At 44.1% G+C, this 26790-nt stretch overlaps 1 protein-coding gene across 1 annotated transcript in view; it reads right to left on the bottom strand.

The window, feature by feature from the left end:
* Positions 1–26790, bottom strand: part of HIPK2 (homeodomain interacting protein kinase 2) — a 188209-nt gene that overhangs the window by 143371 nt on the left and 18048 nt on the right. The window lies entirely within an intron of this gene.

Here is a 26790-nt window from a genome sequence, read left to right on the forward strand (position 1 = left end):
CAGGGTTGGTAGCACCTGGGAATGTGGGCTGCGCAGCCCGGGCTGTGCCCATCTGGCCTCCACTCCACGAGGAGTCCAGGCAGAAAGGTGCCGCTCCCCACTGGTCCTGGGCCCCGCAAAGCGATTCACAGCCATGGGATCACCACTCAGCCACAACACAGAAAACGAAGGGGAACAAGATGAGCCTTTCTTTGGTTGCAGGCTAAAATTTGGGAAAAGTTATCAGAACAAAGCAAAAGAGCGTGGTTGCCGGAGAGGCTGCTTTCCTTCTTCTCACAGGAAATCTTTCCTGGTGCTTTAAGAGCAGAGCCACACCTGCTCAGACACCAAATGTCAGTGCAGAATCGGGGGGTGAGGTGGGGAGCTGCACCTTGAGTTATTCAGCCAGTGACGAAAACGCCAAGTCACTCTTGAGCTAAGGGAACGCAAGCCGGCCCCAGCACATGAGTTAGAGAAAGGGTTCAAGTTTGCGAAAAGAAGGGCCACAGCGAAGGAACCCCCGACTCAAAGCTTAACCATCTATATATATATAGTCTACATGCTTCCCCTGAGCACAAGCCAAGCTGATGTGGGCCACAAACAAGACTGAAGACCTCATTCCAAAAGGAATGAGAACATCACTGGGTCATCTGACAAAACTGGAGTACGAACCGCGGGTTACGTGGGAGTTCTGAATCAGGGCTAAGTCCTCCTGGGTCGGGAACCGCACGGCGCCCTGTTCTCAGGACACAGAACACACACAGGGAGGGCGGGGGAGCCAGTGCTGTCCACTCAAACTCTGCGCGATGCTGGAAATGCCCGTAACTCCTTCTGTCCCACACAGTAGCCACTAACCACAGGTGGCTAGTGAACACTTGAAAGTGTGGCTGGTATGACCGAGGAACTGACTTTTACATTTTATTTACTTTTAATTTAAATGGTCCTTTGTGGCTAATGGCTACCGTATTGGATGGTGCAGAAATCAGGGGCCATGACATTTATAACTTACGCTCAAATCACTCAGAAAAAGTAGCATTTATGTATATCTAGATATGTACGTATACACACATGTGCAACAACAGAGTAGAAGTGAGAGGGAGGGAGCACGCGAGTGAATGCAAATGATAAAGCAAATGTTGCAAAATGATAACCGGTGAACCTGGGTGAAGGTACGGGGCTATTCTTTGTATTATTTTTATTTTTGCAAATTTTCAGTAAGTTTACAATTATTTCCAAATAAAATGTTTTTTCAATATATGAGGGTGAACATTTATTCATTAATCACTGAAATCTAACAGGGTCCAACTGGAACTTATGTTCAGGTAGGGGGCTGGAACCAGGAAGTTCAGGGCATCCCAAGATTCTGAACAGATGTCGTGGATCCCAGACAACACTCGATGTGTCCTCACAGCATGGCTCATCCACACCCACCACCTGGTGCTTCTCCCCAGCGGCAGGATCTGGGCTTCTCCTCTCTTTGGACTGGGTTCCTAGCCTATACGTCTATGTCCACAGAAGACTTGACTGCAGTGGCAAGTTCAGAGCAGTGTTTTAAATAACAGCTTTAGTGACCTATAATTCACATACCATAAAGTCATCCTTTTAAAACATACAGTTCAGTGGTTTGGAGTATATTCAGAGTTGGGCGATCATCATCACTAACTAATTCCAAAACGGTTTCACCCCCTCAACAGAAATCCTACACCCATTAGCAGTCCCTCCTGTTCCCTCTCCCCCAGGCCCCAGTAACAGCAAATCTACTTTCTGTCTCCATGGATTTACCTATCTTGGACAATTCATATAAATAATATCATACAGTATGTGGCCTTTTGTGTTTGGTTTCTTTCTCTTAACCTAATTTTTAAAAGTTCATCCATGTTGTAGCATGTATCAGCATTTCATTCCTTTTTACTGCCAAATGTTCCATTGAATGGATATAGCACATTCGTTTACCCATTCATCAGCTGGTGGACATCTGGGTTGTTTCTAGTTTCTGGCTGTATTTATGAACAATGCTGCTGAGAACTCATGTGCAAGAGTCTGTGTGGAAGAACACCCACAATTCTCTTGGGTGTAGACCTAGGAGTGGAACTGCTGGGTCGTGTGCTAACTCCAGGTTTAACCTTTTGAGGAACTGCCACACTGTTTTCCGAGAGTCATGGCAGACAGCGGTCCCGGTTAAAGCCCACGGAAGGCAATTCCACAGACATGGCTGCCCTCTGTCATCCTGTGAAACAGCACAGTCTCCATTCAAAGCAGGAGTCCGGGTTTGTTTGATTCGAGGTAAATAAATTAGAGAAGCTGTGACTCGCTCGGTGCCAGCAGCACGCTTAGCCTCGTACCGTCCAGAGGCCGAGCCAGCACCTGGCATGGGAGGCGAGGCTGGCACGTCTCGCGCTGGTGCCAGATGAAGAGGCTCTCTGTGCACAGAGCAGCTGCAGCAGGGCGCAAGCTGGCACTCTCTCCGCCGGTCCCCTCACCATGGCGAGGCTGTCTTGCTACCGGTCAAAGCCCAGGGAGAGTGATTTACTGTCGCCCGCAGACTGAGTTCCTAAAACCGCCCACTGAGAAACTGGCAGAGAGAAAGACATGCAGAGAGCGAGGGCCACGAGGGATCCAGAGAGCAATCAGACAGGGCGGGGGCGGGGGGGCGATGTCAAAGAGACAGGGCCTTCGGGGCCTGTTAGTCCTGATACATTCCAGGGGGAGGGCTAAGACAGAAGCCGAGGAAAGCAGCCAGGACCCCACCGATGCAACTGGCGACTCAGTATCAGGCCTGTGGCCCCTCCAAGCTGGCGGTAAACAAATGCCTGAGCTTCATGTTAGGGCACCGGACTAAATTCCTAGGCAGAAGTGCAAATTCCGAAGCCATACCAGCAAGTTTTGAGGTTGGGGTGATGGGCTGGAGAGGTGAGGATGATTTCTGTGGCTCCGTCACAGCCCCTGGGTCCCTTCTGCCATCCTGAACTCCGGGCCCTGCAGCGTCCCATTCTCTTGCAACGTGTCACTTGTCCTTTACCTTTCCCACCTTGGACAAACTCTGTTGCCAAATGTTTTAAATAAATGGTATTCCAAAGGCAAACGGCTACCTATTTTATTTTATTTTATTAATTGATTAATTAATTAATTCATTTATTTTGGCTGTGTTGGGTCTTCGTTGCTGCGCGCGGGCTTTCTCTAGTTGTGGCGAGCGGGGGCTACTCTTCGTCTTGGTGCGTGGGCTTCTCATTGCAGTGGCTTCTCTTGTTGCGGAGCACGGGCTCTAGGTGCGTTGGCTTCAGTAGCTGTGGTGTGCGGGCTTCAGTAGTTGTGGCTCATGGGCTCTAGAGCACAGGCTCAGTAGTTGTGGCGCATGGGCTTAGTTGCTCTGCGGCATGTGGGATCTTCCCGGACCAGGGCTCGAACCCGTGTCCCCTGCATTGGCCGGCAAATTCTTAACCACCGCGCCACCAGGAAAGTCCCTGCTATCTATTTTAAAAGATAACCTCAACCACATTTTTGTGTTGTGGGGATGGAAAAAGGGAAGGCAGGTGGCTTGAGATCCTGAATGGCTCCTACCTTGGACAGAGCCTGCCCACCAGGCCCCATGCAATCTACATGTTCTAGTCCATCCCTCCATCACTTTCCCCTCAATTCCATGAATAGTTAGCAGTTCAATACAGCTCTGAATTTCCATAGGTAATTACTCCTATCCCATGTGCCTTCACTCTTTAAGTCAGCATTCAATAAATACCCATTACGATCACCATTATTAATTTCTTGGTGTCTATAATATGCCTAGCCTTTTAAAATCATAGATAAGTGGGTCCCACACCTGATCTACGGAGAAAAGTCTGAGGAAACCAATACGAACATAGACTCGAGCTTTACATTACTATCTCACCTCATCCTCACACCAACCCTGTGAGGCCGTTATCGTTACCCTCTCTTTACAGAAGAAGAAAGAGACTCAGACTCACAGGCTTAGCTGACGAAGGTCATAAGCTAGCAAAAGGACAGAACCAGGGTTCACATGCATGTCACTATACCCTAAAGCCTGTGTGGTTTTCATTAATAACATAAGTGACAACATTTTAAACATCAGACACCCTCTTTCGAGCATGATATGGTTACTATTTGTAAAAAGAGCAATGGAGTAGGAGTTAGAAAGTTTGGTTTCAAGTCTGGCTTTGTGTTAACTTTGAGCAAGTCACTTAATATTTCTGAACCCAGGTTTCCTCGTGTGAGAACGAGGCAACATTTCCCAAAGTGTGCTTTGTGACCTGGGAACTGTTAATATCTGTTATGAAAAAAAAGAACAAAATTTGAGACCAAAACAGTTTAAGAAAGGCTGGGTTAAATCAAATTAAGCTGTTGTCTTTACTGCAGGACTTCTCAGAGCTTTTAATGCACCAGTGCATACTGTGAATATCCAAGAGGGCCACACAATATGCTCCACAGCCCAAAGTTATTTATCAAAGGAAAACTTTTTCTTTTCCGCATAAAGCGTTTAATGGTTTTTGGTCAAGATGGGAGATTTGAAAATACTGGATTGGATAATCTCCAAGGAATCTTCTAGCTCTAACAGTCAATAATTTTCTGATTTATCTTACCCTTCCAAGTAGATGACACACTTTCTGAGGGTAGAATGTGCTTTTCTGTGACATCAAGAAGATGGCAGCCAGGTAGAGGCAGGTCCAAATTTTCATCAGAGAAGCAAAAGGAGACAGAGATGGCTGCACAATAATGGACGTGCATTTCTGGAGGGACCTCCTACCCTTTAAAAATAAGTAACCATCATCCAAATGCAACTGGACTGGCTTTGGCCTCCAAAGCAAATTTGCTGGGCATTAAAGAGATTTGAAACTGTCCTGACTGACTTAAGAGGAGGAATCAATAATGTCTGTCCACAACCCTTCAAATCCACATTGAAGGAAAGGCTAAGTCGTCAGGGCAGATGTGTGGTTCGGCAGTTTCACAAATTGGTGGCGCTGCCTCTCTAGAGGACAGTCCAGGCCAGACAGCCAACGCCTTCACTTCTCTGGAGGCTCCCTTCCCCTGGTGTGCAGGGAGAAGGGGCCCCAACTATAGAGGCCCCGAGAGGCTTCTGGGAGGGGCAGGAAACCCCGCTGGGCCTTGAGGGATGACCTGGATTTGAACTGGCACAAAAGGGACGGTTATACATGCCAGGTTGGGGGGATGGAGAGAGAGGATGATGGCTGCAAAGGCAAAGGGGCAGCAAGTACAGGACATGTCTCGGGGATGCTGAGAACAGTTCTCAGAACAGAGAATAATTTCCAGGTCCTCTTGGTAGCTTCAAGGGTTCCCCATAAAACTCCCTTCTCCTTAAAATAAACCCATGATTTTCCTTGGGACTTTTTTTTTTTTTTAACTTTTTGGCTGTGCTGGGTCTTCGTTGCTGTGTGTGGGCTTTCTCTAGTTGTGGTGAGAGGGGGTTACTCTTGACTGCAGTGCGCAGGCTTCTCATTGCAGTGGCTTCTCTTGTTGTGGAGCATGGGCTCTAGGCATGCAGCCTTCAGTAGTTGCGACATGTGGGCTCAGTAGCTGTGGCTCACGGGCTCTAGAGCGCAGGCTCAGTAGTTGTGGTGCACAGGCTTAGTTGCTCCGGGGCATGTGGGATCTTCCCAGACCAGGGATCAAACCAGTGTCCCCTGCATTGGCAGGCAGATTCTTAACCACTGGGCCACCAGGGACATTTTTATATATGACTTAAAGTTGCCAGATCACTCTTGGAAAATACGTTACTCATCGTGGCAGTGGCACTGTGGAAGGAACATGATGTTCTCAGGTATACCTCCATGTGGTCTTCAGCCCCGACATCCAGGTGCCCACAGCATGGGGGCAGGATGGAGGATACCCTGGTGCTGCAGCAGCTAAAAAAGCTGTACAATTACCCCCTAAGTTCTCCATCTAGAAAAAGACCAAGACTTAGAAATAGCCACTGCCCTATGGATTCTGCCAGAGCTCCCTTCCAGACCCTCGCTACCCCTGCTGTTCTAGGTTCCAAATGTGGGCTCTAGGATGAGAGCTTTGTGCTTAGAAGAGCTCGTGACAAGACATAAGGGTAGGCATTAAGACTCAGGATACTGGGCATTCAATATCTGGGCAGTTAGTTCTAGATGTCACCTAAAAGGTTACAGATTTCTGTGAGAAACCTGGTAAGAGCGATTAACATTGACTGCATGCCTATTTAAAAGCCAGGCACAGTATCTAAAATATATTGAGAAGTCTTACAACTCCACAATGAAAAGACAAATAACCCAATTTTTTTAATGAGCAAAGAATTTGAGTAGACACTTTTCTAAAGGAGACACACAAATGGCCAATAAGCTCTTGAACAATGCTCATCATAATTAGTTGTTAGAGAAACGCAAATAAAAACCACAGTGAGATACCTAGAGAAGGGAAAACACATGTCCACACAAAAGCTTGTACACCAATGTTCACAGCATTACTCATAATAGCCAGGAAGTGGAAACAACCCCATGTCCACCAAGTGATCAATGGATAAACAAAATATGGTGCAGCCACACAATGGACTACTGCTTGGCAATAAAAAGGAATGAAGTGTTGATACTTGCTACAACGTGAACAAAATGTGAAAACATTATGCTAAGCAAAAGAAGCCAGACACAAAAGCCCACATGTTCTAGAATTCCATTCATATGAAATGTCCAGGACAGGCAGATCCATAGAGACAGAAAGCAGATGAGTAGTTGCCAAGGACTAGGGGGAGGGGAGAATGGGGAGTGATTGCTAATGGGTCTGGGATTTGTTTTTGGGGGTGAGGAAAATGTTCTGGAATCAGAGAGTAGTGATCAATGCACAACTCTGTGAATATACTAAAAACTGAGTTGTATTTCAAAAGGATAAACCTTCTGGTATGTGAATTATATCTCAATAAAGCTGAAAAACAGGCACAAGGGTAAATGCTTGATACATATTAACACCCAGTGAAGCTGAAACGTGTGTTATCATTCGCTCTTTGCAGGTGAGGAAACTTGAGGACTGGCGAGGAACAGCTAATTGCCAAGAAGTGCCCAGCTAGCTGGGTGATGGGGTCTAAACTTGGGTCACTGGCTCCAGAGGCTACATTCTGGCCACCTCATCATGCTGCTTCTTGCCAAGATGATAAGCTAACTGGCAACTGCAGAACGGTTCCTATGGAAAAAATAGCACTCCCTGGACAAAGAATCACTGACCGACATAAAATGCTAGTGTTGGAAGTCACATTACGGGGCATCTCGCCAAGTCCCTTCATTTTACAGATGAATAAGTAGAGCTTCAAGGCAGTCAACTGACCTGCCCAACCAAGGAGGCAAGGCTGGTGGGAACGTTCACCCCTCTCCTTTTACAGAAGACGAGCTGGCGTATTGTTCGCTGCAATTAGCCAGGAATGAAAAGGTAGATGGAGTTCACCCAGTTGGGGCACGCAGGTCAACAGGTATTCAGCAACCTTCAAACATGCTGGCCTCACACCCGTATCCCAGCCAGAAGATCACTCAAGCTGGTTATAGCTCACACTATTCTACGGTTACCCTGAAATTTCTCTCCCAACCCCAGGAGTGCTCTGAAAAGTCCCACTAGGGTGCAACTGTTCCAAGGATCCCTCGGAGCTTTTGAACTACTTAGCAGGAACAGGGAGTTCTGGATTTAGCATTTAAGTGTGAGGATAAAGCACTGGAGACTTAAGAAACTTCCTCCCTCCTAGTCTGAAGTGACACTATGGGGAACCACTTGAGAAGGGAAGGGGAGGAAAGCCGAAGCCAAAGGAATTGCCGCTGCAACCATGGGGTCTTGAACGCTCTAAGTTGGGGGTCTTTTTAATGCCTGCTTAATGGCTCCATGGGGACGTCCTGTCTCAAACTTAAAATGTCCCAAATCGAGCTCACAGCCCTGTTCTCCATCCCACAAACCTGCTCTTCCTTCTGCTTTCCCTTTCTCCCATGACTATACTATCATCACCATCCTCCCTGTGGCCCAAGCTAAACGCCCTGCTTGCCTTTCACACAGCCCTGGGGCCTTGCCTGGGGTCCCCTGGCTCTACGTCCCCATCCACTTGGCACTAGAGTCCACCTCCTCCCGCGTGTGCTCACCGCAAGCCCTGTCCTAGACTCAAGAAATGTTCACTGAATTGAGAGGCCAATCCCAACCACGACTAGCTGAGTCCTTCACAGCAAGTGGCGGCCAAGACAACTGAAACGCAGAAAAAGAGGAGATGGGTGACCTCACATGAATAGGTCACAGAGAGGTTATTAAATAAAAGACAGAGCCGGGAAGAGCAGAGCAGATGCCGCTCCTTGCGTGTGTTCCGCTGGAACGGAAAGGCACACCAAGACAGCGGGCCCACTGACCGAACCTGCAAATTATTAACTATTTCAGTGTGGTCCCCCTGAACTCTCCATTCGCTGATGGCTACTACAGTCAAATCATCACATTCAAATGCAAAAACCTGTGACCTATAACTTGTGCCGACTGGACCAAAGCAGACACCCACCGTCCCCAGCCGAGCCTCGTGCACCGCCGCCTGGAGCAAGCTCGGGCTCCCCGCCGCCCGTCCGAATCAAGGCCACCCTTCAAAGACCAGATCAAATCAAGCATCCCTGGTCGTTTGGGACCTCAGGGTTTTTTCTTTGTGTCTCGCTGACGGTGCTCATCACATCTTACCTTGCATCCCTTAATCTCTTTTGCTGCTTTGTTTAATCTCGTCTGCAATGAGTTGATGAGTTCTTGGCGAAGAGCAAGCGTGTGCTTCGGTGGGCACCGCCACCCTGTCTGTGTGCACGTGAGCCACGACGAGCTATCACTACTTACTGCTTCCCCCAAGCCCCCGAGCATGAGGCCGTGCACATGGTACAAGCTACCGAATGTGCTGTTGACAAATAGGTTTCCCTCAACCCCGTTTCTCTCCCTAACCTCTTCTCAAACGAGAACCCCTGCCCTCTAAGGCCCAGACATTCCGGCTGAAGGTCCACCAGCTCACTGCTCAATCGGGAGAGTCCGCCCCTTCCTTCCACGACAGCCCCTACACTGTTAAGAGTCCAGTCTGCTGGAGTGAAGGGGGCAGGGCGAGAGGCAGGCACCATCCTGACATAAAGCGTCTCCGCGTGACGCCCCTCCTTTGACTCAGGGTTTAGAAAAATCACAAGACTTGATGAACCATTTGCTTCTCTGTGAAATCAAAATGATAGCTAAGCAGAGTTGGAAAAAGGAGCAATTTTTAAATTATATGGGGCCCTGAGCCAAAGCCAGTGGTGAGCAATGACAACAGTCATTTGTCCAGGGCTGGCCAACACAGTCGTGGGGACCCGTTCTTGTTCGGTGTGAAACTGCATCTGAGAACGCCCGGCTGTGGTTCCATTTTAGGTTCTGAAACCTCCCACGTGCACTCTCTCCAAACCAGCATCCTCTGGCCACATGCTCCACACGGCAGCCGTCAATGCAGAGGGGTGGGGGTGGGGGGCTGGCTCCAGGAGCTCCTACTGGGCATCTGCACATAGCAAATCTAGCACAAAATACTCCAGGCGCAACCTTCTGCCGTCAGAGAAGGTGGTCTCACCTGGGCATCCTTGGCTTCCTAATCTGCGACTACGGGTCCCTCAGGACAGGTCGAGGGTCAGCACACACAACCTGAAAGCAACTTCTCGGCCCACCTGGACCCCTCCTCTCCTGTTCGTTCACCTGCCCCGCCTCTCTACTGAGTACTGAACTGCCTAAGATGATTTGGGCTCCAAAAAGAAGCCCTGTATTAAGCATCTTTTTAGCAAAGCATCTAGAAACGTCTGCTTGTATTACTTCACTTTTATTCCCACCAGTGCTCCGTTAGCTGAGGACAAGGCCACGCTCGGGGGCACTAGCAAACCCAGGGTGACCGTTAACCCAACCTTCCCCTGAACCTCAGTAAAGAGCCCACACCTCAGTCTTCTCCTCTGGGTCCTTTCCCACTGCTGCCCTTATGTTCTGGATCCGCACTGTCCAACTGTTCACTAGCCACGAGTGGAAACTTAAATTAAAATTTTAAAAATTAAAAATTCAGTTCCTTAGCCACGCTAGCCACATTTCAAGTGCCAAACAGCTACACGTGCAGCACGTGGTTACCAGGCTGGATGGCGTGGATCTGGAACACTATAATCAGTACAGAAAGTTCTTTAGACAAAGCAGTTCTACAGAGTGAAATTTAAACTGAGAGGTGGACTTTTTTTTTTTTAACCCATCACCTTGTGGTCTTGAAGAAAATATATTTCCAACCCTAATGGACAAATTGCTTTCCTTAAAAAAAAAAAACCAGCAAGGCAAAAGGTCACCTCAGAGCAATGTCCCTCATACAACAAAGACTCACGTTCTTCAGAAGGTGGTCTGCCTGTCTGTGCTTCTCTTCTTTCTACTTCCTGACCACATAGCCTTACATCCAGCTCCCACTCTCCAATGGAAACATTAACCAAAGCACATGAGTGATTCTCCTTCCTCTTCTGGAGTTTATAAGTCACTATTTCTCCATTGGCCCTGTATTAGTTTGCTAGAGCTGCTGGGACACAGTGCCAGAAACTGGGTGGCTTAAAACAACAGAAATTTATCATCTAGTCTACATGTTCAAGATCAAGGTGTCAGCAGGGCTGGTTCCTTCTGAGTCTCTGAGAAAGAATCTGTCCCAGGCCCCCCTCCTAGCTTCTGGTGGTTTCTGGAAACCTTTGGTGTTCCTTGGATTGTAGATGCATCACCCCGATCTCTGCCTTTATGTTCACATGAAGTACCTGCGTGCATGTCTGTGTCCAAATCTCCCCCTTTTTACAAGGATACCAGTCATACAGGATTAGGGTCCCCCCATTCCAGTATGAACTCATATTAATTACATCTGCTGTGACCCTATATCCAAATGAAGTTACATTCTGAGGTACTGGAAGCTAAGACTTCAACATATGAATTTGAAGGGGGGACACAATTCAACCCATAATGGGCCCTCAAGCCTCCAAGGAAAAGCACTCCTCCTGGCACACTATCTGTTTTCCATTATTCTATTAATATGAGACAATCCGTAAGGAGCTACTGGCTACTGAGCTTTGTGGGAGCAGGTGGTGACCCAGGCAGAAGGTCATACTACATAACACTGTTTCCATTATCCATTGAGGCAATTCAAGCTCACGATACTAGATTTAATAAGGTCCAAAAGCAAAAACCAAAACCTGGACTTTGCCAGAAGTGCTAGAGGAAAACTGTCACAACTGTCACGGTCCTAAAATCAGTGCTGGGAAGTCCCTCCACGTTCATTCAATCGAGCCACCTCCCTGTACAGGTATGATCTCCAGGTGGTATGACAAACACAGATGGAAAAAAAATCTCTCCTCACTCAGACTCCTTAACATAGTGTTGCTTTTCACAATCATCATACAAATCACTGTCCGAGCTTATCAAATGTGATCACAAAGGACAGAAAGTCATCCACCAGCACATGGACCCAGAAAGGCGCTTTGGTTCACAGCCCACACATCTGAGTTACAAGATACAAGAGGGTTATCTACAAATCCGGACAGCCTGGAGCAGAGAAAAACAACAGGCTTTAGTGCTAGAAAACCTGGTTTGAATCCCAGCTTCAATACTTATGAGATGAAAGATCTTGGACAAGGTAATTACCTCCTTAAGCCTCAGTTTAGCCATCTGTAAAAGGGGGAGCACGAGACCCACCTCCTATTACGCTGAGAAAGACCTGCTGATGGCCATCATTCTAATAATGACTTTTACTGAACACTGGCGATGTATTCATGATGCCTCCCAACCGGTCTGTGGGGTAAGGTGCCGCCGTTATCCCCATTTTTGAATGAGCAAACTTAGACTTAGAGCCTAGAGCTAGGTCTCTCTGACGGCAAAGCCACGCCCCTAACCATTTCATGATAGGTCTGGTACACAGTGGGAGCTCTATAAATGCTCGTTCCTTCTGCATCCCACCCCTACTCTCTTCTGTGGTACTGAACACACTGTGTAACAATCCAAGCTGTGCTGCCATCCACCACTCCTCACACCTGCACAAGGGTAAAAGATCATCAAACGTCAGTTAGAATAAATGTCACCTCTGTCAGGACACAATTATTATCTCATTTGCCACTTCCCCAAACCCTCCCTCCTCTGTAACCTCCTACTCACTACAGAACACTCCTGGCACTTAGGGGTGGCGTCTCTGCATACTCCCCTCTCTTCCGCACAGCCTGCTTCAGTCTCCCTACTCATTCCCACCCTTCATTCACACACTTGAGACAACAGGATGAGACCGCATGGTATGGCTCTTGACGTCCCCACTCTTTTTAACTACTTAGCCTGTATACAGATGACACTGACCCTGGGTGAATGGTAGTTTCTTGGTTATAACCTCATGGTTTTAACTGCTAGGCTTCGTCCTTGGGAGTGGTTAAATAAAGATAGATATTAGCACAGTTTTCCACCCAATTATCCTATTTACAAAAATAGAACTCTCCTCCGTGAGTGTTTCAAATAGAATCCTTAATTTCTACAAAAGATGTCAACCTTACAAGGTCGATTCCTGAAGCCTCAATCAGTGAGCTAGAATACAACATGGTAGGCAATGGAATATAACCTCAAACTATCTCTTCATATATATATAGTATTTCATATATGTATACACACACATGTATACATACATACCTATTCATACACACACACACACACACACACACACACACCCAGTTAAAAGAAGTAATGGTTGTAAAGACTGTCTGATAGACACCCACCAGCATTTCCACTGGTTGTTTTGGGCACTGCATCACACCACACCAGAAGGCTAGAATTCCATTTGCTGAGTCGCATTCTGATGTTATGCCTCGCGCTTCCGAAGAGGACTGATGTGAGAAAGAGCCGTTAAGAGCTCAGCTGTCCGTTTGCTGTGGGGATGCGGAACACCCCGATCGTGATACCACTCAGTTCTTCCTAGATAAAAGTTCACATGCAAAATTGAGCTTAAAAGACAAAAACTCTTTGCTTCTCTTGAGGACGTGGTATGTCTTCCTTCTCCGGCAGCAAGAATTACTGAAGTGACCACTTCTCTTTGATCCTATGATGCTCAGAGACAATGTGAGGCTCAGCTAAAGCAATGCAGGGGTCTCATGGTTGGCACATCTGTGATTCTTCTTTCCTCCTGGCTTTGAACTTCTATATTGATTTGCATTTTTCCTGGTCCTGTTCTTAAATTCTTTTTTGTATTGTATGGGTTATTATAGTCTATGTGTTTATACTATAAAACCAATCAGAATTTGCAGATCAAGATGAGGTATAAATAATTAATTGGATAGAACTCAATTGAAATAATTACCATAGTAAGTATAGCCAAATTTAGAGAATGCTTTAGTTAAAAAAAAAAAAGTGACACAATCAGAACATTAAAAAAAATTAACATGTTGAAGCAGACACTGTAAGCTGCCTTCCTAACAGCCACTTCCACTTTTTCCTCGGGCAGAGCCCCAGATCTGGTTCAGATGTCACCACCCCCATGCCCCCAACCGTCACCACCGCCAACCACCTCCCACCTTCCCCCTCGTGACTCAGAATCCAATCCTGATGAGTCTAGGCTGACCATTTCCTGTGCCTGCCAGTCAGGGATCCGGGAGGGGCACACACCTGGTCCTACCTGTAAGAAGGGAGAGGAGAACAGCTGGGGGCCATGGGGAAGGCTCCTTGTTTGATGAGTGGCTTATCGGTGTGGCTAGAATCACAGATAGATAGATGGATGGATGGGTGAATGGATGAACAAACATGGATTTCTCCTGGGCCAACCACACATACTAATTTTTACCATCACCAAGTGTTGGACACTAAAGCACACCCGCTGGGAGATACCGGGATGAGTGAGAAACGAGAAAGGGCTCAAGGAGGCAGACGCCCTAAGGACAGCGACACTCCAGAGGACGCTGCTCCAAACGCAGCTCTCCAGATTCTCCCTGGAACCGCGGGAGCCCTGAAGGGGCACCTCTGATCAGCCCTTTCAGGATCTCTACACAAGCACCAAATTCCCCACCACTAACAGAGGAACAGCTCTCGCTCTTCCACAAAAGGAAAACAGAGGAAAGGGATGGCGGAGGCCAGGGGAACTTAGTACCCCGCTGGGAAGTGCACTCTGTGCGTTCTCTGGACCAGGTACCACTGCCCCCACGTTTAAATCAACTGCTCTCAGGTCACCAGTAACGCTGCCTTTTCTATCTTTTCCACACCAGACACCCATGGGCGGCACACACACGCTCGGAAACATTCCAATATTTCAAATGTTCTCCAACCCACCCACGCGCCCGCCCCCTCCTGCACACAGATGCGTCTTCCTTTGGTTGGGCAGGGGCTGTGTCTCCTTCCTCGCCATCGCCCTGCGTCCTCTGCCCCCAGGTGTCAGTCGCTTCCCACCCTGCGTCTTTGCTCCTCTCGCGGTCCCGAGGACGCCGTACCGCTGCCTCAGAGACACCTGAGATGTAGTGCATCACACAGCTCTTCCCCACTCCCCAGACGGCCTTGTACACAGCAGAACAAAGTAACGTTCCTATATAGTCCAGTAATCCAGTAATCCCCGCTGCCAGACCCTCCCTGCCCTTCCCCTGGTGTGGAGTCTGCATGTGATTTTCTCACTTCCACACTCACCTCTCTCCCTTCTGCACCAAACCACGTCCGCTGCCCTTCTGAACCGCCAAAAAGCCAGAAATCTTCCTGAAGGCACTCAAAGCTAACTCCTTGGGGTCAGGACCACTACACCCAATAGCCCCTCAGTGCTCACACCTTAAGGCGTTTGCTTTGGAGGAAATGATTCTCCAAAGTCATCTTCTGCAAAGCAAATCCTACTTCTCGCTAACCTGTACTTCCTCACAGCAGAAAACAACAAAAAACGAAACAGTAAACTCTGCCGAAACACGTGGGGTACTGGCCACACCTGCTTGGCTGAAATGTGAGGGGTTTTACTTTGCCAGACTTGCCAGGCTGAAAATTACTTAACTTACAACATGAGTCCAATGCCACTGCTACAGGCTGAACGTCTGCACAGCTGATTTAATCACAAGGGGACCTAGGTGACAAACAAGGCAGGAGTACAGGTTTGTCCCCACGACCAGGAAGTCAACTCCAAGTCCATGTCCCACAAGAGGGTGTCTCCATCTACGTTACTGGGAGAGCACAGGTGAGCATCTGCCCCAAGGTTCTTCTGTCCCTCTTTAGGTGACCCAGAAGGTAAGGTGGTGTCTTCTGTTCCCAGCTGAACCACTTAACACAGGGCTCTGCACCCAGTGGGCCTCAAATGGTGCTGAAAGGTTGACTTCTGACGGTGAAGTGCTGGCAAATAACTGGTTGCCTTCATGGCACAGAGGGTAGCAAAGCAGTCACCAGCATGCCCTGATAGAAGCCTCTGGTTTAAGCCGAGTGGCAGGTAATAAAAACCAGGTTCCAAAGGAGCTCAGCTGAACAGGGGTTGGCTTGTTAGCTGAACTGGGAATCAGAGAGAACCCAGAGCAACCACAGGAGGCTTCTCCACATCATGCCGAGAGCAGCCCCGACTCTCTCTCGGATGGTGAACGGTGAGTGCAGGAGGAGAAAGGGGAGAGACTGGAGAAAGATGCCCAATGTCATGAGTGATAGAGCAAATTCCGACTTGGGACCATGCAGAGAGAAGGGTATCTCTCAGCTCAGCAGAAGGTCTTCCCAGCGAGATACAAAAAGCCTTGTGCATCACAGTAGCCAGCCTGCTTTAAAAAATTTTTTTTTTAGGTTGAGCACAATAGGGAAAATTCAAATGCAGGGTTTATCTGTGACTCTTAGCACTTCTGAAAAATGACCGTTTTGAGGGTGGAAGGATGACGTGTTGGTGCACATGGGCATGTACGCACGGGCAGGCAGGAACACACACACACACGGCCCACAGCGATCCACCCAATCTAGCACAGTACAGGCAGTTAAAAAGGTGAAACTGTTGCTTTAATTGTGCCAATCGTGGGATGGGGAAGGCGCCAGCCGAGAAGGCATTTAAAGCAGATTGCCCCATTTAGGGAGATATGATTCTTGGAAACGAAGACTGGCACTTTTCCTAGACTAAAGGTTGCACTGAATAACCAAGGAACAGGAGGGCAGCGGCCCGGGCTGCTGGGCTTCAACCGGACTTCAGAGGCGGGCGCCACGCCGGAGCCAGAACCGCTCGGGGCCGTGCTCCCTGCTCCAGTTCAGGGTCACGTCCTGGTTATCTTTGCGTCTACACCCTTAGAAAGTGGGGAAAAGCTGCAGGTCAGGCCTGAACTGAGGGCTGGAAAGAGGACACGGCACACCAGGCTCTGTCCTTTCATTTCAGAATCATTTTAAGAAAAATAGTTACTTAATCTAAGTCTCTCCTTATAGACGGAGCGTGAACGGGAGGTGCTCGGTGCTGTCACCTGGCTTTGGGTCAAGGAAATGCCCAACTGAAGCTTCATGTGCACTGGTGGAGAAGAGAACCGATGCATCAGGTTTGGTGGAGGTCATGAGAAGAGCTGGACCCACACACTTCAGACACATTCCCTCCTATCAGGAGTGTATACCTTCTCTCTATAGTCCTGTATATCAGGACTACACCTTCTCTCTCAGAAGGAATTTTAAAGGTCCCCTAGCCCAACTGTCCATCTTACACTGGATCCTATTCCCCAGCAGTCCCATCAAAAGGCGCTCATCTTGAACACCTCCAGCACGAAAGGAGTCTCTGATCCCCAGGACTGTCCATTGGTAGAGATTTTGGCATTAAAACGTTCTTCCTGACAGTTTGATTAACTCTGCTCCCTGTAGCTCCTCAAATCACTGGTTCCAGGTGGGTCCACAGCTACCTTTTTTGATCCATTTGCCCTTCAGATACTGCTTCTATCTCGTACAGTTCAATTCTCAATTAGCGCCTTTCAGATGAATCTTTTCTTACAGCAAATGCAGATGCTTTAGAACAATATTCTACCATCCCTGTTCCTCAGGTTCAGGTACTTTAGGAAAATCTATCTAAATGAAGGAATCAGTGAATTAATCAATCTCTCTCTTTCTCCTACCCTCAACCCAAACATGTCTAATAATAATATGAGGGTAATAATCTTGTTAAAAGTCACATCTTTTGAACAAAATTGGAGCAATATAAAAATCCAGTATTGTCAGCCTCTAAATCCTTGGACGGTGATCAAAAGTCTCCTGCAAACACACACACACACACACACACACACACACACAAAGATCTCACCTATTTCTGCAATTAAAATATCTTTCTTCATACACTGACATTAAAGAGAAATAATTTCTTATTCAATCTTATTTTTCTGACATTGAATTATTTCCCTTTTCCTAAAAATTATATGTATTTCAGCTATGCTATTTTTTCAAAATTTTTATTATACTTTATTTTTTTATTTATTTATTTTTTAAAAGGAATTCCTTTATTTTTATTTTATTTATTTATTTATTTAGACTTTTTTTTTTTTAATTTATTTATGGCTGTGTTGGGTCTTCGTTTCTGTGCGAGGGCTTTCTCTAGTTGCGGCAAGCGGGGGCCACTCTTCATCGCGGTGCGCGGGCCTCTCATTATCGCGGCCTCTTGTTGCGGAGCACAGGCTCCAGACGCGCAGGCTCAGTCGTTGTGGCTCACGGGCCTAGTTGCTCCACGGCATATGGGATCTTCCCAGACCAGGGCTCGAACCGGTGTCCCCTGCATTGGCAGGCGGATTCTCAACCACTGCGCCACCAGGGAAGCCCCGATACTTTATTTTTTACAGCAGTTTTAGGTTCACAGCAGAATTGAGCAGAAGGCACGGAGACGTCCCACATACGCCCCGCCCCCACCCATGCACCAGCCATGCGCTCTTTAACGTCCTTTAAGGCTAGCTTGAGACCCTGATCTTAACTAATACCACTTTTTTCTATTGTTAAATGTGATCTGTGTCCACACAACCACCTTCTAAAAGAAATTCTGGAACACAGCCCCCCGGTAAACTTAGGACTTCTTAAATATACCTGAGCTGATCTATCTCACTCAAAACTCCCTGTTCCCAGGCTCAGAACACCTTTCCCTAATTTCTCATGTTTATCTTATGTATCTTACCAAGGAGTCTCCAACAACAATAGAATCTAGGGCTCAAAATCATCCTCCTGCAAAGATAACGAGTCTCCTAGACATATGTTCCAGCAACTCTCAGTCATTCATTCTAATGTAAGAGAAGGTAGCATTGGCCATCACAAACCATATATCACACAAAATTGTTTTTACAGGGCTGTTGGATATAAAACATGACTTTCTCTCCTAGAGGAAAAAAAACCCCCACTCTCTAATTATATTCTGCCTAGGGTAAAATAATTAATTTATGTGTGCCAAACCACACAGTAATTTTAAAAAGTAGAGGTGGTCTAGAAATATAATAGATCCAATCATTCATGCAATAAGCATCTAGCTGCACCAAATATTTGCCAGGCATTATTTAGGCATTGGGGCTTTAGAACTGAAAGCCCACTCCATGCCCTCATGAAGTCTCACTAGAGTGGGTGGCGGCAAAAGGAAACTAAAAACATAAAGAAATCAGCAAATCAAAGCCACAATGAGATACCACTTCACATCCACAAGGATGACTATGATAAAAAAAGACGGACACAGGCTACAACATGGAAGAACTTGAAAACGTTAACGCTAAATGAAAGAAGCCAGTTGCAAAAAACCACGTGTTGTAAGATTTCATCTATATGAAATTCCATATCAGAAAGTATTAATAGGGGCTTCCCTGGTGGCGCAGTGGTTGAGAATCTGCCTGCTAATGCAGGGGGCACGGGTTCGAGCCCTGGTCTGGGAAGATCTCACATGCTGCGGAGCAACTAGGCCCGTGAGCCACAACTACTGAGCCTGCGCGTCTGGAGCCTGTGCTCCGCAACAAGAGAGGTCGCGATAGTGAGAGGCCCGCGCACCGTGATGAAGAGTGGCCCCCCTTGCCGCAACTAGAGAAAGCCCTCGCACAGAAATGAAGACCCAACACAGCCAAAAATAAATAAATAAAAATAAATTTAAAAAAGAAAAGAAAGTATTAATAGATTAGTGGTCTCCAAGGAATGAGGGGAAGATGGGACTGGGGAATAACTACTAATGGGCACAGAGTTTCTTTTTGGGGTGAGGAAAATGTTATAAAATTAGATAGGGGTGATGACTGCACAATGCTGTGTATATCCTAAAAACCACTGAACTGTACCCTTTAAATGGTGAATTACAGCTCAATAAGGCTGCTAAAAATATATATGAAAATCAAAAGTCTTCATACATGCAAACAACAACCAATTAGAAGGCAATGAAAAACTATAAGCATAAACTTAAGATATATATAAACTATATACAGTAAACTTTAAACATTACTAAAGTACACACACAAAAAAGAACACATGGAAAGAAAACATGATCTTAGATAAGACTCAACACCTTGTAAAGATGTTAATACCCCCTGAGCAATTTATAAATTTAATGTGATCCCAATGGAAACACCAACAGATTTCTTCTGAAAACAAGACATGCTGATTCCAAACTTCATATGGAAAAACAAACAGGGGGAGTAGCCAGGAAAACTGTGAAAAGAAATAGCAATGAGGGAGAACTAGTCCTTTCAGATATTAAAAGACAATATAAACCCCAATAATTAACAACAGATCGACCAGTGGAAAAATACAGAATCTGGAAATAGACCCCTGGGCCTACAGGAATTTAATATATGATAAAGTAGACATCATGATACTGTGGAAAAAATATAAACTTTTTAATAAATGGTGTCTGGACAACTGAATATTGGAAAAATATAAAGTTGGCACCAAAATCTCAGAACATACCTTAGTATAAACACCAAATGAACCAAGATGTAAGTGGAAAAATAAAATTACAAAAGTACCAGAGGGAACTTAAAACCTGAAATAAGAAATGTCTTTCTGACTCTGATTCAAAATATAGAAGCCATAAACAAAAAGGTTAAAAGTGATTACATAAAATTAAAAAGACTTCTGAAGGGCAAAAGACACCACCATCAGTGAATCAAAACATATATGACCAAGCAAGAAGAACTAAAATCCTGCAGCCTGTGGAACAAAAACCACATTCACAGAAAGACAAGATGAAAAGGCAGAGGGCTATGTACCAGATGAAGGAACAAGATAAAACCCCAGAAAAACAACTAAATGAAGTGGAGATAGGCAACCTTCCAGAAAAAGAATTCAGAATAATGATAGTGAAGATGATCCAGGACCTCGGAAAAAGAATGGAGGCAAAGATTGAGAAGATGCAAGAAATGTTTAACAAAGACCTACAAGAATTAAAGAACAAACAAACAGAGATGAACAATACAATAACTGAAATGAAAACTACACTAGAAGGAATCAATAGCAGAATAACTGAGGCAGAAGAACGGATAAGTGACCTGGAAGACAGAATGATGGAATTCACTGCTGCAGAAAAGAATAAAGAAAAAAGAATGAAAAGAAATGAAGACAGCCTAAGAGACCTCTGGGACAACATTAAACGCAACAACATTCGCATTATAGGGGTCTCAGAAGGAGAAGAGAGAGAGAAAGGACCCGAGAAAATATTTGAAGAGATTATAGTCGAAAACTTCCCTAACATGGGAAAGGAAATAGCCACCCAAGTCCAGGAAGCACAGGGAGTCCCAGGCAGGATAAACCCAAGGAGAAACACGCCGAGACACATAGTAATCAAACGGGCAAAAATTAAAGACAAAGAAAAATTATTGAAAGCTGCAAGGGAAAAACGACAAATAACATACAAGGGAACTCCCATAAGGTTAACAGCTGATTTCTCAGCAGAAACTCTACAAGCCAGAAGGGAGTGGCATGATATACTTAAAGTGATGAAAGGGAAGAAACTACAACCAAGATTGCTCTACCCAGCAAGGATCTCATTCAGATTCGATGGAGAAATCAAAAGCTTTACAGACAAGCAAAAGCTAAGAGAATTCAGCACCACCAAACCAGCTCTACAACAAATGCTAAAGGAACTTCTCTAAGTGGGAAACACAAGAAAAGAAAAAGATCTACAAAAACAAACCCAAAACAATTAAGAAAATGGTCATAGGAACATACATATCGATAATTACCTTAAACGTGAATGGATTAAATGCCCCAACCAAAAGACATAGACTGGCTGAATGGATACAAAAACAAGACCCATATATATGCTGTCTACAAGAGACCCACTTCAGACCTAGGGACACATACAGACTGAAAGTGAGGGGATGGAAAAAGATATTCCATGCAAATGGAAATCAAAAGAAAGCTGGAGTAGCAATACTCATATCAGATAAAATAGACTTTAAAATAAAGAAAGTTACAAGAGACAAGGAAGGACACTACATAATGATCAAGGGATTAATCCAAGAAGATATAACAATTATAAATATATATGCACCCAACACAGGAGCACCTCAATACATAAGGCAAGTGCTAACAGCTATAAAAGAGGAAATTGACAGTAACACAATAATAGTGGGGGACTTTAACACCTCACTTACACCAATGGACAGATCATCCAAACAGAAAATTAATAAGGAAACACAGCTTTAAATGACACAATAGACCAGATAGATTTAATTGATATTTATAGGACATTCCATCCAAAAACAGCAGATTACACTTTCTTCTCAAGTGCACATGGAACATTCTCCAGGATAGATCACATCTTGGGTCACAAATCAAGCCTCAGTAAATTTAAGAAAACTGAAATCATATCAAGCATCTTTTCTGACCACAACGCTATGAGATTAGAAATAAATTACAGGGAAAAAAACGTAAAAAAAACACAAACACATGGAGGCTAAACAATATGTTACTAAATAACCAAGAGATCACTGAAGAAATCAAAGAGGAACTCAAAAAATATCTAGAGACAAATGACAATGAAAACACGACAATCCAAAACCTACGGGATGCAGCAAAAGCAGTTCTAAGAGGGAAGTTTATAGCTATACAAGCCTACCTCAAGAAACAAGAAAAATCTCAAATAAACAATCTAACCTTACACTTAAAGGAACTAGAGAAAGAAGAACAAACAAAACCCAAAGTTAGCAGAAAGAAAGAAATCATAAAGATCAGAGCAGAAATAAATGAAATAGAAACAAAGAAAACAATAGCAAAGATCAATAAAAACTAAAAGCTGGTTCTTTGAGAAGATAAACAAAATTGATAAACCATTAGCCAGACTCATCAAGAAAAAGAGGGAGAGGACTCAAATCAATAAAATTAGAAATGAAAAAGGAGAAGTTACAACAGACACCACAGAAATACAAAGCATCCTAAGAGACTACTACAAGCAACTCTATGCCAATAAAATGGACAACCTGGAAGAAACGGACAAATTCTTAGAAAGGTATAACCTTCCAAGATTGAACCAGGAAGAAATCGAAAATATGAACAGACCAATCACAAGTAATGAAATTGAAACTGTGATTAAAAATCTTCCAACAAACAAAAGTCCAGGACCAGATGGCTTCACAGGTAAATTCTATCAAACATTTAGAGAAGAGCTAACACCCATCCCTCTCAAACTCTTCCAAAAAATTGTGGAGGAAGGAACATTCCCAAACTCATTCTATGAGGCCACCATCACCCTGATACCAAAACCAGACAAAGATACTACAAAAAAAGAAAATTACAGACCAATATCACTGATGAATATAGATGCAAAAATCCTCAACAAAATACTAGCAAACAGAATCCAACAGCACATTAAAAGGATCATACACCATGATCAAGTGGGATTTATCCCAGGGATGCAAGGATTCTTCAATATACGCAAATCAATCAATGTGATACACCATATTAACAAATTGAAGAATAAAAACCACATGATCATCTCAATAAATGCAGAAAATGCTTTCGACAAAATTCAACACCCATTTATGATAAAAACTCTCCAGAAAGTGGCCATAGAGGGAACCTACCTCAACATAATAAAGGCCATATACAACAAACCCACAGCAAACATCATTCTCAATGGTGAAAAACTGAAAGCATTTCCTCTAAGATCAAGAACAAGACAAGGATGTCCACTCTCACCACTATTATTCAACATAGTTTTGGAAGTCCTAGCCACAGCAATCAGAGAAGAAAAAGAAATAAAAGGAATACAAATTGGAAAAGAAGAAGTAAAACTGTCACTGTCTGCAGATGACATGATACTACACATAAAGAATCTTAAGGATGCCACCAGAAAACTACTAGAGCTAATCAATGAATCTGGTAAAGTTGCAGGATACAAAATTAATGCACAGAAATCTCTTGCATTCCTATACACTAATGATGAAAAATCTGAAAGAGAAATTAAGGAAACACTCCCATTTACCACTGCAACAAAAAGGACAAAATACCTAGGAATAAACCTACCTCGGGAGACAAAAGACCTGTATGCAGAAAACTATAAGACACTGATGAAAGAAATTAAAGATGATACCAACAGATGGCGAGATATACCATGTTCTTGGATTGGAAGAATCAATATTGTGAAAATGACTATACTACCCAAAGCAATCTACAGATTCAATGCAATCCCTATCAAATTACCAATGGCATTTTTTACGAAACTGGAACAAAAAATCTTAAAATTTGTATGGAGACACAAAAGACCCTGAATAGCCAAAGCAGTCTTGAGGGAAAAAAACGGAGCTGGAGGAATCAGACTCCCTGACTTCAGGCTATACTACAAAGCTACAGTAATCAAGACAATATGGTACTGGCACAAAAACAGAAACATAGATCAATGGAACAAGATAGAAAGCCCAGAGATAAACCCACGCACCTATGGTCAACTAATGTATGACAAAGGAGGCAAGGATATACAATGGAGAAAAGACAGTCTCTTCAATAAGTGGTGCTGGGAAAACTGGACAGCTACATGTAAAAGAATGAAATTAGAACACTCCCTAACACCATACACAAAAATGAACTCAAAATGGATTCGAGACCTAAATGTAAGACCGGACACTATAAAACTCTTGGAGGAATACATAGGAAGAACACTCTTTGACATAAATCACAGCAATATCTTTTTTGATCCACCTCCTAGAGAAATGGAAATAAAAACAAAAATAAACAAATGGGGCCTAATGAAACTTCAAAGCTTTTGCACAGCAAAGGAAACCATAAACAAGACGAAAAGACAACCCTCAGAATGAAAGAAAATATCTGCAAACGGATCAACGGACAAAGGATTAATCTCCAAAACATATAAACAGCTCATGCAGCTCAATATTAAAGAACAAACAACCCAATCCAAAAATGGGCAGAAGACCTAAATAGACATTTCTCCAAAGAAGACATACAGATGGCCAAGAAGCACATGAAAAGCTACTCAACGTCACTAATTATTAGAGAAATGCAAATCAAAACTACAATGAGGTATCACCTCACACCAGTTAGAATGGGCATCATCAGAAAATCTACAAGCAACAAATGCTGGAGAGGGTGTGGAGAAAAGGGAACCCTCTTGCACTGTTGGTGGGAATGTAAATTGATACAGCCACTATGGAGGACAGTATGGAGGTTCCTTAAAAAACTAAAAATAGAATTACCATATGATCCAGCAATCCCACTACTGGGCATATACTCAGAGAAAACCATAATTCAAAAAGACACATGCACCCCAATGTTCATGGCAGCACTATTTACAATAGCCAGGTCATGGAAGCAACCTAAATGCCCATCGACAGATGAATGGATAAAGAAGATGTGGTACATATATACAATGGAATATTACTCAACCATAAAAAGGAACGAAATTGGGTCATTTGCTGAGACGTGGATGGATCTAGAGACTATCATACAGAGTGAAGTAAGTCAGAAAGAGAAAAACAAATATCATATATTAACGCATATATGTGGAACCTAGAAAAATGGTACAGATGAACCGGTTTGCAGGGCAGAAATTGAGACACAGATGTGGAGAACAAACATATGGACACCACGGGGGGAAAGCGGTGGGGGGGTGGGGGTGAGGGGGTGATGAATTGGGCGATTGGGATTGACATGTATACACGGATGTGTATAAAATTGATGACTAATAAGAACCTGCTGTATAAAAAAATAAAATAAAATTCAAAAATTCAAAATAAGTAAATAAATACACACACACAAAAAACATATATGACCAACTAGGAAAAAATATTTGCAACTCATATCACAAAAAATATATAAAGAGCCCTTAGAAATAAAGAAGAAAAAGACCAACAACATAGTAGGAAAACGTATAAAGTTCAAAACACAGTTTGCATAAAATAAATATCAAATGACATTTAAACAAATGAAAAGATGCTCAACCTCACTTATAATAAAAGAAATATAAATTAAAACTACACTGAAATACCATTTCTCATCTACCAGCAAAAATCCAAAAGTTTCCCAATAGATTCTATGGGCTCTGCTCTAGGGAAACAGGCACATTCGTAGACTGCTTGTTCTAGTGAAACACGGTACAAATCCTAACTGGAGGAATTTGTCAATACCTTTTAAAAGTTACAGATGTATTTACCCTTTGACCATACAATCCCACTTATAGGATTCTATCCTACAGATGCACCTGCATGAGTATGAAATGCCATGTTTATAAGGTGACACACTACAGATGGTTTGTAAATAGCAGAGGATTGGATACAATCCAAGATTATGTTAATGTTCCATAAACCTGATATGTCAACAAAATAGGTACTCTGTGGCTGTAAAAAAGCCTGAGGATAATCTCTATGTACTAATATAGAGAGAGCTCCAGAATATATTGCTAAGATGTAGAACAATATATATGGTATGTTACCTTTTGTATAAATGAATGAGTGTACACACACACACACACACACACACACACAATTTGAATATGCAAAACGAAAGACTCAAAGGGTCAAGACATTAATAAAAATGGCTATCTATGAGGGAACAAAGTAAAGACTTCATTGTGTATATCTTTCTATATGGTTTAAATTTATAAATTTTAAAAAATTAATTAATTAATTTCTTTTTGGCTGGTTGGGTCTTCATTGCTGCACGCAGGCTTTCTCTAGTTGTGGCCACGGGCTTTCTCTAGTTGCGGCCGCAGGCTTTCTCTAGTTGCGGTGAGCAGGAGCTACTCTTCGTTGCGGTGCGCGGGCTTCTCATTGTGGTGGTTTCTCTTGTTGCGGAGCATGGGCTCTAGGCGCGCAGGCTTCAGTAGCTGTGGCACGCGGGCTCACTAGTTGTGGCTCATAGACTCTAGAGCGCAGGTTCAGTAGTTGTGGCGCATGAGCTTAGTTGCTCCGCGGCATGTGGGATCTTCCTGGACCAGGGCTCAAACCCATGTACCCTGCATTGGCAGGCGGATTCTTAACTACTGCGCCACCAGGGAAGTCCCTATATGGTTTAAATTTAATTATTTTAACTTTCAAACAAAAAGAAATGTAGAAAGAATAACTTAACAAATTCCCATATACCTGTCATCTACGTTTAACATTGGTGTAGTTTTGACGTTGCGGTCATATAAACACATCACCTCTCTCAAATAAAGCTAAATTAAAAATTTTCTTAAACTGAAAAGAAGCTGAAAGATATGAACCTAACCATATGTCAAACTGGTGACACAGTCGCCCTGAAGAAGAATTTATTTTTAGAGATTTTAGAACGCAGCTTTTAATTATACAGCTGACCCTTGAACAACACAGGTTTGACCTACGTGGGTCCACTTATACACTGATTTTTTCAGTAAACATACTGGAATTTTTTTTTTTTTTTGGAGATTTGCAATAATTTGAAAAAACCTGCAGATGAACTGTGTAGCCCTAGAAATATTGAAAAAAA

The sequence above is a fragment of the Eubalaena glacialis genome, chromosome 8, assembly GCF_028564815.1.
Source record: "Eubalaena glacialis isolate mEubGla1 chromosome 8, mEubGla1.1.hap2.+ XY, whole genome shotgun sequence".
NCBI classification, from domain to species: domain Eukaryota; kingdom Metazoa; phylum Chordata; class Mammalia; order Artiodactyla; family Balaenidae; genus Eubalaena; species Eubalaena glacialis.